Below are 13596 nucleotides of genomic sequence, written 5' to 3'. Positions count from 1 at the left end.
AATGAGTTAAGATGTAAAAGTCATGCTAGGTGATTTAAAGATTTAAAATAGTCATTCTGTTGTTGTGAACTAGGAACTAAATCCCAGACATGTTTTTATTAATTGTAAACCTAATGTAATCTCAGACTGTAGTGTTGCTTTCTTCTTGGTTACTAGTGGCCTTTTAAATGTTGACTTACATTCCTAATGACACAAAGTTTTTTAGTAGATAAAGCAAAAACTAGCTATTTACCGTTATACTATCAAATAAATAAATTGCGAAGACATTAATGGCATAAATTGCCCCCTGGGCATTTCCTGGTAGCTGATGCTTAGTTGGCCCTGGTTCTACCAGGTGCTAATTAACTACCAGTAAGTGTCTATCTAGAGATCATCATTACTTCTGAAGCTGTTGTGGGAGTCTTGATTGCTTTCTACTAAGGTTTCTCCTAAGTTATGTCTTTACTGAGACAAATACTATGGCTTTACTTACTGCTGTTTGAGATGGAGGTAATGGCTTGTGATAGAGAGAAAAATTTTTCTCCACCTCTCACATTTGTCTTACACTTGCACCTATGGAAGGTCCAAGCATACTTGAAATTCATTGCACTGGGAGGATTGCTTCCAGAGGGTTGATTGAATTTCTTTCAAAGGAGTGCAGCAAAACTAGCAAAAATCAGCTTTCTGTTTGTCTTCCATTGACTCATTGCTAATTACAAGGAAAGAAAAAGGTACTTTGGCTTCTATTGACTACGTAATGAAGTAGGAAATTAAAGCTCCAAACAAAAAGGAATCTGTGACTATATAATAGCAGTAGCTGTTACAAAATGTTTATTCCTTTGAACAATTAAGAAATGGTGTGTTATAATTGCACTAATAACCCTCCCTCACATACTGAGGGAGGGGGGACATGACACAGGACACCAGATGTTGGTTGAAGGTCTGATGGAGGGTACTCATTTTCAACAAGGACAAATGCTTGTTGAGGAAGCTAGAAATCTGCAAGCTTTCAGGCCCAACTTTGCTCTCTGCAGATGCCATCTGTGACTGTGTTTTACAGCCATGAAATGCATAACAGCTGTATACTTCAGTATTTTACCTGTTATTATCCAGTGTGTGCTTTCAGTTAGAGACATTTGAAGTTCATTTCATAGAAGCTGACTATTTGCAGATACAAGTTACCTGAAAGAAACTGTAACTTAACAAACTTGCTGTATTATTCTTACACTGAAATTGAGTTACTTGAAGTATGTTCCAACATATACAACAAAATGATATGTTGTCTTCTACTTTTTCATGTGCATCAGCACAAAAAAACCCCAAACCTAAACTAGTGAAGTTTTTCCCAAACTTCTCTTGAAACAAAGATCTCTTAGCGTATTCATGATAACATAAGAAGTCTCCACGGCCCTTGAGCACTTGAACTTTGCCTTGTGTGCAAAGACACAACCAAGAGGTGGGCTTTCTGTTGTCTTTCATGACTGGAAATTTTTTGTCTTGATGTAGTCTTTTCCTTGCAGCTGAGCATTGGCATTCACAGGGAGGAGTTCACTGGCTCTTTTTATCCTCTTCGCAGTGGTGAGCCATACGAAATAGCCTGCACTGTACTTTCATTGGCTCCTGTGTATTGCTGGGCTGTTAGTTTGTGAGCTTTTGGCTCTTATAAATCTGGATTTGATTCCTGACCTGGTTTACTGTAAATTCAGGGGTGCCATGTGGGACAGGAAGAAATGGATTGGGTCGGGGGAGTGGTACGATTTTTGGCTGCAGAGCTGACTTCTGCTTTCAAGTGTCAATGGAACAATATGCATTTGAAATAAGGAGAAGATGTGTTTGGGGGATCAAATGTGAAGGCTGTAGCGCACTGCATTCGAGATGGCAATCACAAAAGCAAGCCCTGCAGGCCTTTAGAAAAGGGGCAGGTTTTCTCTCTCTCCTGCCAGTTTTTGCCACTACTGAGCACTGTCTTTTCTTAAATGCTTCACTCTGTTTTGTGCAATTATAAGAAGGCTGGAATTGGGAGGTTATTATAGGAGTGGCTTATAACTCTTTTTGCCAAGTAAGGGTAATTCAAGTTAACCTTTAAACCCTCTGGGAAATCACTGTTGTGGATGAGAACTTTCTTGTATCGAAAGGGTTAGCTGGAAACGCAGTGTGATGTCTAATGTTCCTGCTAATGCTAAAGACAAAACTGACTTGAAATTGGATTTTTTTTTTGTTGGCTTGAGTTTAATATTAAACTGAACCAATTCTGCAGCGACTGTTTAATTCTGGTATCTTAATTATTTTCTGTTCCTGATGTGGATTCTCAAACTAAGTAACCTCAGTGCTCATATAAAAACAGGCTAAATCATCATACAAAATGACACTGTGTCAACACCTATGGAAGCAGAAAAGAATGGCCTTTGCTTGCAAAGATAACAGTGGTCTTTCAGGATTTTTTTAAAATAGAACAGGCTTTCTGGAGTTGACTATAAGTTGCTATGATGTGGAAATAGAAATTGTCTGGCAGTGCCTAAGAAGTGAAAAATTGTTTCCTCAAGAGTTGTAATATCGACTGTTTGAGTGAACTGAAGGGACTTGGATTCTGCCTGTATTGCAAACACAGGCTGCAGCTAAACTACTGCTTTGCCACTGGTTTGGTCGTTAGGCTGCCTGGGACACGTGCTCAGTGGCAAAGGAAGGGAAATCTGGTTTTATTCTTCATTAGTTCTACATGCATGCATGTCTTTACGCTAATGCAAATAAACCAGAATTTCATTCCAGTTTTTTTCAGTTACTGTCAACCAGACATATCCTTAAGGAAAGAAATTAAAGCAAATGCTACATCATTGTGCTACCATTTTTATATGCTACCACTTTTGTCGCTTAAATACCTGGATGACTTGTCCAACTATACTTTTTCAGAGATGTGCGTGTTTAATGGCATATGTATTTTAACTTGAATTGTTCTTTTAAAAACATCTTCCTATGATTTTAACTGCTAGGATTAATAACAGGAGCTAACTCAGCACATTTTCTGATAACCTACAACAAACAGGTCAGTGGATATGTGAATACACAGACCTAATCCCAATTTCTGCTAAATGCCACTTGTCTGTATTACCTCAGTCTCTTTCTGTTTTTCTTTAAATATGCTTTCTCCCACGTGCTTTTCTGAGAATTGGTGCAAAATATGTAGGCATGGCAAGAGTTTGATAAACTAATAGTCAAGGGTGAAATTGTACGGTTTGTTTCAAATGATGAGGCAGGCATATAAAGTGATGAAGCTGCTCATTGGACTTTATAGAGCAGACTTTGGTTGATCGTGAGCAAAAAAAAAAGTTTCAACAACAGAGCGAAAGCTTGCTATGACGTCACATCTTCTCTGCTGCTATGTTGGATAATTACCTTGTGAGGTGAGCGTGAATGCCTCTAACTACAGCGGTGTAGCCAAGGCAGTGTTTTCTAAGGGAGGTCTCTGATCAGCAGTCTGCAGGAACCTTTGCACTTGCAGGGCTGTGGAAGGAAGCTGCAAAAGCATTGCCTCCTGTCAGTAAGCGTAACGTTGCTGTGCCCTCTGTCTTCAGAAAAAAACTTGCTGACAAGGAGAAGAGAAAACTACCGGTTTCTGTGCTATTACCCTAGTATTCTTCCGAATAGAGATGTGCAGAATGTGCGAGGAGATGAGGGAGTAGCGTAGTACGTGCTGTGGATGTGGTCTGTGGATGAGTCTTGGTGGCCCTGTGTTGTATAGCACGGCCTTGTGATCGTGGGGTAATTGTTACAGTGGGCTTTAATGACAGGTGGTGCCAAGTAAAATGTTAGTAGCTTGGAGGAAGAAAAAACAATGTGCTCTGCCTGTAAGTGTTCTACTTTACATGATGATGTCCTCTTAGCTTATGTGTTGGGGCTCTTTGGGATATGTTGTTTAAACAAAAAGAAAATAAATCACTTCAAGTGTTTTTCTTTCCCTTTTCTCAATGACTGAAACTCTAAAGGTTTAAAACTGTATTAAATGAATTCAAGCCTGTTGTTCCTGGAAAGCAAAGTATGGAAAGCAAATGCTCTTCACATACTTGCAAGGAGAAAACCGACAGGCAGAGTGCTTAAGATGATGCTCAAGACATTTTTTTATATCAAGCTGCTTTATAAATTCAATTTCACTCTTTGGTTTATGTATCAACATGATTTTTGTTGCACTTGCTTTTTCAACACTTCAGTAGAGCTTAAAGAACTAGGATACCATGTTTGTGGAGCGAAGAGGGAGTAATTTAGGGTTGGATTTGAAGGGATGATTATCCAATTTTTTTCCTCTTCCCGAAAAGAGCTAAATAGTAGTAGCAGAGAGGCAACTTTTTTCTGACTGATATAGAAAGGGATGTTAATGCTGTTGCTCCTGCTAACACAGGACATGGCATAAAAAACAAACACACACAAAACTACGTGGGAATTGAAGGTGTGGGCTGCTCACTCAGATATGACCCCAGGCTAGTGGTAACGGAGGCAGGACCGGTGAGGTGAGTGCTCCAGACAAAATGGACACAACCAGAGGTGGGACTGAATGATGCAGCGAAGTCAGGCTTGGACGATTCCTCTGTCCGTTCTGTTTGAAGTCTTGGGTTGCTCTGGGGAAGAGGGGGAATTAACTTTTTTGATTTTGCTGTGACTGGCTACCTTCTACAGTCAAGTGAAGACATGAACAAGTGATTTACAGGCAAAACGGGTTGATACTCCTTATATTCTCCTAATGGTGTGTCTTGCTTTCAGTTTGGATCAGTCTTGTCCCTGTAGGTAAGAGCAGTAGCCAAAATAGGCTGATACAGATACTGTTACTTTGGGAGCACATGCTGTTTATCAACAGGGTCAGAAAGGACAGAATAATGAGCTAAGCTAGCAAGAGGGAGAACTACCTTCTCTCCACTGGTATACCCCTAAATTTTCTTGCTAACCTTTGCTATATTCCATTTTGATGCTTGATGTGAAGACACCATCTTACAGCTGCAGACCTTCGTACCACAGGCTTTTCAGTAAGACTTCAAGCAAGGATGCTGCTTGCACTGATCTGTGACAAGGAAGCTTTTTTTCTTACTAGGAGCCAAACACCTATCCAAGATTTATTTTTTACATAGATCATTATGTAGCTGCTGAAGGATAGCTTTGGATTAACAGTGATGAGAAGGTAATTGGGACCATCTGACCCAGATGTGGTGGAAGGCCTCCCTAGTTCACAGCACCTGATCTTCCTTCACTAGTCTGTCCAAAACAAACATACCTTTCACCACTACCTCAAGGCATTTACAGATCCATCTGTACTTTAGATATGATGGTATATCTTTTTAGATTGTGACCCCAAGGCTTAATAATTGATAGTGGTGGGCTCCATGTGAAGTCTGCAGTCTTTCAGAATTGTCATTTACCTTGATAGAAACATAAGCTAACATCGTGTATCTCCCATTATCCCAAAGAACTGACCAAAATGTTCTGACCTTGTTAAAACTACAGGTGTGTCTCCTTGGAGATTATGACTCAATCTTTTAAGATTACTCTTTCCATATTTTTTCCTTTGTAGCTAATTGCTACTTAACTTCAACAAAGACAGAAAGGACTTTCATTTTAAACATTTCCTGCTTGTAATCAAGGATGCTGTTTTCCTGTATTTAAAAAAAAAAAAAACCAAAAAAAAACCCCAAAACATAAAAACCCAAACTTTTGAAAAGCCAGCTTCATTCTTTTTTTTTAATGTTGTTTCTCCATAAGGTCTTTTTCAGTGTCATAAACTGCTTCATGTTTCTGCTGAAACTCATTTCAGCAGAGGATTACTTTGGTTTGCATGAATTGAGACATAGTTTTGGTCATCCAGTAAGCTGTAGAACAGCTGTGAAGAAAATAAAACATGACTTAAGGTAAAAAGATTTGTTACCATGCCAATCCTGTTTTCCTTCCATGTGAGTAGAAGGGTCCACTCACGGAAATGTGTGACTGAAAGAGACCACCTGAGCTTGAAAGTAATTTCTTGTTCTTTCCAATCCTCCTTCTGCACTGCAGACTACTGAGTAATGAAAGTTTAGTCAAAGAAGTTTTGAAAAAACTGTCAGTGGGAACAGATCCTCAAAACAGACATTTTGCATTTTTATCTTCTCTAAAGTGGTGACTGACAGGTCAACCTTGTTCCCTTTGCTTTTATTAGTAATGTTGTCATATACTCAGACGATGAGTTATCTTTTGGTTCTCCCTTCTTCCATCAACACTAGGAGACCCCTTTCTTCTTTGGTATGTAGGTTTCAAGGTGCGATGCAAATGGTTGCTTGGGATAGACGAGGCTAACATAGGCTCCGCATGTGTCTCAAAGTGATGTCTGAGAGTACAAGAACAGTCTGACGTGGCAAAAAAAGCTTTTGCAAGCGAAGAAAATTAGGTCTTTGTTTCTTTTGTTGTCTTTTCTGTGTTCTTGAATTCTCAGCCTCGTAGCCTATTGATCAAGTAGGAAGAAAGGGAATACTTTACCATACTTTCACTTTTTCTTTATGTACTTGCCTAACAGTGTATATACTTTATGAACAGAATTTTACCCCGCAGCAGTGTGAAGCTGGCATATTTCTGAGCCCACTGGCACCAAGCAGCGGAACTGAAGTTGAGCGGTCTTTCAAGTTTATGTTTGGTTTGAAGCAATGAGCCTGCTTAGGTTTGGTTTTAATTCTCTTCTCCTCTCTTCCATAGGAGAGTGGGATCTTCCCACCTGCAAGAAAGGGAGTTTCCCACCTACAAGAGCTAGAAATCTTACTCTTCTTTCTGTGCTTCTTCCCTACCGTAGAGTTCCTTGCGTGTGCAGTGTTTATTTCCTCATGATCTGAGAATAACATGATCAGCTTGCATGATTTTACCAGATTGGAGATGCCGAACAGATTATGTTGCATAGAATTGGTCATCTCGGTCCACCTTGCTAAGAAATCAGGTCTCTGGGGAAGTCCTTTATGGTGGCATCTCTCAAAAGAAGCTTCTTTCAGGTGCTTGTGGCCTACTTCTGGCATTGTTGTGTGGGCATCTCCTCAGAGCCTTGTAGGAATAGAAATGACTTGTAATGCCTCCTGTATTCTACCTACTTCTGTTAGTAACAAAACCTACTTTTTTAAAATTTTGTTTCTTGACACAGTATGCTAGGGAGCCTAGGCGACAACTTGTGCTGTATCCCTGCTAACAGATCAATAAGGCTGGACTCCTTTCTTGTTGGCTGGACCGACTTCTCTCTATTTCTGTCTCTTTTTGCATTTTAACATGTCAGGATCTCCTTCCGCAAGTACGTACTGGAATTGGGGCTCCAGTCTACAAGGCTGCAGTGTGAGAACAAAGCAGACTTCAGTATTTTCCTTGGGACTTCCATAAAATAAAATACATAAAACATCTCCATTAAAATGTCTGGATTGATGAAGGAAAGGAGGGGGGAAAAAAAAAAGCAAGCCTTTTCCTCCAGCAGTGGCTTGATTAATGGATTTATTGTTTGTACAGATTTTGTCAGGAAGCCATATGGCTTGAGGAGAACAAAGAGGAAGTGGCTAATGTTGAGAATCTGATTTAATAGGGGTCCCTAAGGACAGAATGTGGCTCTCACCCTTACTCCTTCCCACTCAGTTTGCAAAGTGGTCTGAGAAGAGCTTTAGTGCCTCAATAGAGCTAAAGATAATGCAGCTCTGTTTGAGTGGAAGTGTCGGTCGCTACTGCTGGTTCAGCATCACAGCTACTCCATTCTCAGGTTAAAAATCCACTGTTCTTTGCCTGTTGTGTAAAGTATTCTGCAGTAGCTAACAAGGAACAGTAACTGAAATGTTTACTACTTGTATCTTGGCAGTTAATCAGTTTGCAGTAGATGAAGACAACTTCAGCATCTTGAAGCTGAGCTTTCATAATTTGGGGTGAGATGATATTTTTCTCCTCTCTATCTCTCCCTCGCCCAGCAAAATTCAAGCATATAGATCTCTGGATTAACTGAATCACCACCTGTGTCCTACAACCAAATTTGTTTTCCTAATCTAATGTTGTGTATGTGGGGTTTGATAAGTAACTGGGGCTCAAGCACTGGTGATTTAACGTGATGTGGTGGGCTAAATGGTCAGCATTATCTGCGACTGTTTGACTTGGTGAATAAACCCAAGTAGAGAATCTAAAGCAATGTTCTATAATGCAACTGCAAGCAAATACATTAAGGATGTTTAACACGCACTTCTTCCTTGTACGAAATTACAGCTTCTCAGCTGAAAGGCATAAACTCACCAAAAACTGATTATGGTCATTTCAGAGCTAAAGTAAAAGGCTCATGTGAACCTTTAGTAGTTGTTAGTGGGCCCAGAGAGTGGACAAAAGCACAAAACATCACATCACCAAAACATATTCTGACAACTCAGGAATTAAATGAATATTGGTTTGTGAATGAAAGCTACATATTCAGCTGGTGGTGAAAATGATTTGATGCATATCCTGAAGTCTCTGGAGCTCCTGAATGTCCTATTTTGAAGTTTTTGGCCATAGTGAAAGAAGTAATTACTCCTATAGGGCTTTGTGTAGTGCGTGTGGTCTAGTATTTTACAATAGGCAAGTCCTTTCTTTCCAGATCTTTAAGAGGTTTTTGTTGTTTTCTGGATCCTTATGACATGCTTACGCTGGAGTTGGTGCCTGTTGGATCTTTTCATAAAGCTCTAACAGATACTAGGAGAAAAACAGTTTGTCTAGACAAAATTCAATGGCTTGCAACAGTGGAAGAGGAGATGCTGAGAGATTAGAGGAAAGTTTTCCTGGTTTAGATCTGTTCTATGCTTCTGTCAAACTGTAAAATTCCCATTTAGTGTTACACATAATAGATGTATTCCCTTGAAATGTTATTCAGAAAGTCTTTGGTGGTGAAGGTTTAAAAATGACCACTTCTCACATGTTCTCCTTGGCTATGACATAGTACTAGGCAGTGTTTGTGAGTCTGTCACAATGATGCTGTTAAACATCATTGTAGTAAGCAGCCCTTCCAAGCTAATTAATATTAGTCTTAATTAGCAGTTTGGGATTTGTTACCCTTGCCTAGTTTGTTTGACTTCTTATACTTGCATTGGCCATGCAAGGGAGTCACGGTATGCAATTCAAGAGAGCACTTAGAGGTTTTCACATCTGGAACACCCCTAGTTTGAGGATTATTTTCCTTAAAAAGATAATTAGGAAAGAAGATTGCAAATATAGGAGATTATTCCACAATTTAGCAGTGGTAGATGCTCATGACTACCTAATACAGTGCTTAGTTTTTCCTGGTGTTCTGAGAAGCTGTTGAAATGTTGTTTATCACGCTTAATTATTTATAGCAGGAAAAATCTCACATAAGGTATGAGAGGTAGAAACTTAAGTGCAATATTCCACATTTCTTTTGAATTAACTTTTAAAAAATAAAATACTACTTGTATGTAGCAGGCTGTTAGATACCCATACCTATAGATGCTAGGTGAACACTGTGTTTTTCCAAAGCATTAGAGAGGAGGGGGAATAGGACTTCACCCTCAAGAAGGTAGTTTTACTAATGTATAACAGAGTCTCAATTTTTTTTTTTCTTCTAGCAACTGACCTTGTCAGCAGAGTTGACACCTATGCCTGAAGTAGCAGATTGCACTAAGCCCACTGCATAAGCAGATATCTCTGTGTCTTCATCTGCAGGTAAGAAGTTATGACCAAAAAACTTCAAATGAAAGTTTTCCTTCTCCCTTCTGAAAGCACTTGCACGTAAAGCATGCCAAGAACTCCTAAAGCGTTAAGAACTTCATAAATATATGTTCATCACTCCCCCTTTCTTCCTTGGGTTAGAAATCTGAGCAAGATCCCAGCCCTGCTGCTCTGTGCAACATCTCTTTTCTCGAAAGAGTTGTGTTCCAGACCAGACCAGACCTGCAATGGTCCTGCCAAGTTTCTCTCCTGTGATGGTGTGGTTGGTCTCCATGTATATGTGCCCTCCAGCTGTGTAAGAGGCTAACCTGTTGCTGGGGAGCATGCCATGAAGGAGAGGAGACTCTTGTCCCTGGCTGCTCTAGTTGTCAGCTCTTCTTGGGCAGCAGCTCTTGGTGCCAGCAACAGCTGGTAGGTGACTTGTAGGTCAGGCAATCGGCTGTGGCTGCACGTGGGTTTGGAGATTGCAGGCTGCAGCTGCCTCGTGGATTGTGCCGTAGACGTGCTCTGAGCAGAGGGCCCTGATCCCCTTTGATTTGGTAGAGTTCTTGACTTCACTTCATTTGGGGAGGGGACACTTTCTTTTTCTTAACCTTTCTTCAAATAGAAGTTCTGCAGGAGAAGTACTGTGACTGTAAAACACCCCTACCCCAAAGAGCTCTGCAGTCCAACTGTTTCACATTCTTAATGTGAGTGTGCACTTAAAACACAATGCTGGATATAAGGAGATGTCCTCAGTTTGGCAAGTCAGACGTTGCCAAAAATCCAGAAGAGATGTTGGGAAAAGAAAACGGTAGCAGGTAATGTTTTCCTGACAATGTGATTAATTTTTGATATAGTAGAAATATCAGAACTTGGAATTCAATGCTATAAAAATATGTACAGTGAGATTATGCATTGCTGTTACTTTTTGTATTGCTTTGATTTTTGAGTCCTCTGTTTTATGATGTAAATGAAGTTGGTGAAGAAAGGTAGAGAAATTCGCTCTGCTAATGTGTTCTGGAGTCTGAGCAGAACACAATTTCTTCTCCAGCTTGTCACTATTTGTAGGCCTTGCTTAAAGCTAATTTGTCTTATGTACATGTGTCAGCTGTACCAATCACACCTCCTTCTGCATTTTTGTGTACGAATACCTTTCTACAGCTCCTTCTGTTGCAAATATAATGTTTTGTAGTAGTATTCTATTGGTAATTGTAGCAGGTGAGGGACCAATGTAACTAAATAGAATACTTTAGTCATTTGCCAAAATGATAGCTCGCCTCGTGTTTAAGTTCTGTGTATCAGAAGTACAGGCAAGCATAAATGTACAGCAGCTTTTTCTTATTACAGGAAAGGCTGAAGCACACGATCATTGGTGATTCTTCCAGCCCTGTAAGGATAGGCGGTAATATTGTATGACAAAGTATTTACTTTCATTGTCCTTAACATAGTGTAGAATGTTAACTAGTAGAAATATATATACACACATATATAAAATGCACTCTGTATACTATATAGGAGCTTTGCTGAAGCGTACATACGTACAGCATTAGAAAAGCTGTATTGTCTTCAAGTCTAGCTTTAGAGACTGACACTGTCTTAAGTTGTCTTGTATTTGGGAGGTCTTTTTATTTATTCATTGAAGTACTTTGTGGTACTTTAGTAGGCTAGGGTGTAGGCTCGGTCAAGGCTCGGGACGGCGGCAGTGCAGTCACAGTGGGTGGGCAGAGCCAGGTGCTCGTGGATTCCGTTAGGTGTGTGAGTGGCAGCCCTTCGCCGATAGTCGTTCGTCGCCGAGGATGGATGCTCAAAAGAAAATCACTGCGCCCCATATCTATGCTGTTTCTGTTGCTGCTGTTGGATCCAGTTTGGGTACAACAGTGGACTCATCAATGCTCATGAGAAGATCATCCAGAGGTTCTTCAACAGAACCCTGTCAGAACGGAGAGGGAAGGTTGTCTTCCAAGAACTCCTCGCCTTTCTGTGGCCATCTTCTTGGTAGGAGGTATGATCAGCTCTTTCTCAGACTGTTCGTCAACAGATTTGGCAGGACGAACTCCATGTTACTGGTGAACATCTTGGCCTTTGCCGATGGTGCTCTTATGGCCTTCTCTTAAGATGGCAAAAGCAGTGGAGATGCTGATAATCGGTCACTTCATTATTGGCCTCTTCTGTGGTCTCTGCACTGGCTTTGAGCCCATGTACATAAGTGAGGTCTCACCCACCAGCCTCCGTGGAACCTTTGGCACCCTCAACCAGCTGGGCATTGTCGTGGGCATTCTGGTGGCCCGGATCTTTGGCCTGGAGAGCATCATGGGGACTGAAGAACTTTGGCCACTGCTTTTGGGATTCACGGTCCTCCCAGCTGCCCTGCAGTGTGTGGCTCTTCTTTTCTGCCTCAAGAGCCCCCGTTTCCTATTGATCAACAAGATGGAGGAAGAGAAAGCGCAAGCAGTTCTCCAGAAGCTCCATGATACGCAAGATGTGTCTCAAGACATCCTGGAGATGAAAGAAGAGAGTGCTAAAATGTCCCAGGAAAAGAAAGCAACTGTGCCAGAGCTCATCCGTTCTCCACATTCCCGTCAAGCCATTACAATTGCCATCATGCTGCAGCTCTCCCAACAGCTCTCAGGCATCAGTGCTGTATGCTATTATTCTATTGGGATTTTTGAAAGAGTTGGTATTACGCAGCCTGTATATGCCACTATTGGAGCTGGGGTGGTAAGCAGAGTCTTCACTGTTATCGCTGTTCCTGGTGGAGCGTGCAGGGCACAAGACTCTCCATTTAGTTGGCTTGGGTGGCATGGCTGCGTGTGCTGTTCTGATGACTGTCACTTTAGCTCTGAAGGACATTGTGGAGTGGATCAAATACATCAGCATTGCTGCCGCTTTTGGCTTTGTGGCTTTTTTTGAGATTGGGCCTGGCCCTATCCCGTGGTTCATCGTGGCAGAGCTCTTCAGCCAGGGCCCATGGCCTGCAGCCATGGCGGTGGCTGGTTGTTCCAACTGGACCTCCGATTTCTTGGTGGGAATGCTCTTCCCCTGTGCAGAGAAATTATATGGCTCCTATGTCTTCCTCATCTGCAGTGTTTTCCTGGTCATCTTCTTTGTCTTCACATTCTTCAAAGCACCGGAGACCAAAGGACTTTTGAAGACATCTCCAGGGGCTCTGAAGGACAAGCAGAAGACAGCTCCACATCACCTGAAGAGAAGAACCTCATGGTGGAGCTGAACACCATACAACCCGACAAAGAAATTCTCTAAGATTTATGACACACCCCTTCTTTGACTCTTAGATGGTTAAAGAGTGATTAAAGGAGTAAGCAAAGAAAACCTTGAACTGGGATGTTTCTTCCCCCCCTCAATTGCTGCTATTTTCTTCTTTGCACCCACATACTCTCCCATTCTGCCAGGCTTACCAGCATTAGGCAAATCTGATCTGGGTGCTCCCATTTTCAAGTACTGGAAGGCACCTGGCAGTTGCAAAAATAATCTCATCTTCCTTGTCACAAACATCAACAGAACAGAGAAGAGCTGGCAATATTTCTGCTTCTCTCACCTGTAATTGCTATTTGGGGTTAACATGCTTATGCATGTGGTGACTGTTATGTATTTGAACTTAATGACTATTTTTGTAGTGAGTTGAAGTGACCCACTAAACAAGTCCCTAGCCCTTTAAGTCTGCTTACTCTGTGTGCATGTGTGCAGTGTTACACTGGAATTTCACAAGCCTACCAAAAAGCCATCTCTTTACTTTTTCCTATCCAGTGTGCACTTTTTTCAGCCTCAGAAAAAAGGCGACCAAGTTACATGTGTATTTTTCCTGCTCTTTTATTTTGTTTGGTTTTTTTGTACAGACTGAAAGCATACTCTTAGTTAAGTTTGTTTCTTTGTATGTCATTTTGTAAATATTTATTTTTTAAATTGTGTATACAAAAGTGTACAGATAATTAAATCGCAAACATTTAA

The 13596-nt window shown here is 41.0% G+C and overlaps 1 pseudogene across 1 annotated transcript; it reads left to right on the top strand.

The window, feature by feature from the left end:
• Positions 1-11426: 11426 nt before the first annotated feature.
• LOC104155106 lies at positions 11427-12891 on the top strand (annotated as a pseudogene). Its single transcript, XR_696488.1, has one exon. The product of XR_696488.1 is annotated as a solute carrier family 2, facilitated glucose transporter member 3 pseudogene (transcript).
• Positions 12892-13596: the final 705 nt, after the last annotated feature.

Source organism: Cariama cristata, unplaced genomic scaffold (assembly GCF_000690535.1).
Source record: "Cariama cristata isolate BGI_N322 unplaced genomic scaffold, ASM69053v1 scaffold6228, whole genome shotgun sequence".
Taxonomy (NCBI): domain Eukaryota; kingdom Metazoa; phylum Chordata; class Aves; order Cariamiformes; family Cariamidae; genus Cariama; species Cariama cristata.
Note: the sequence above shows the minus strand (reverse complement) of the source record. Positions and strands in the feature narration are given on the sequence as shown.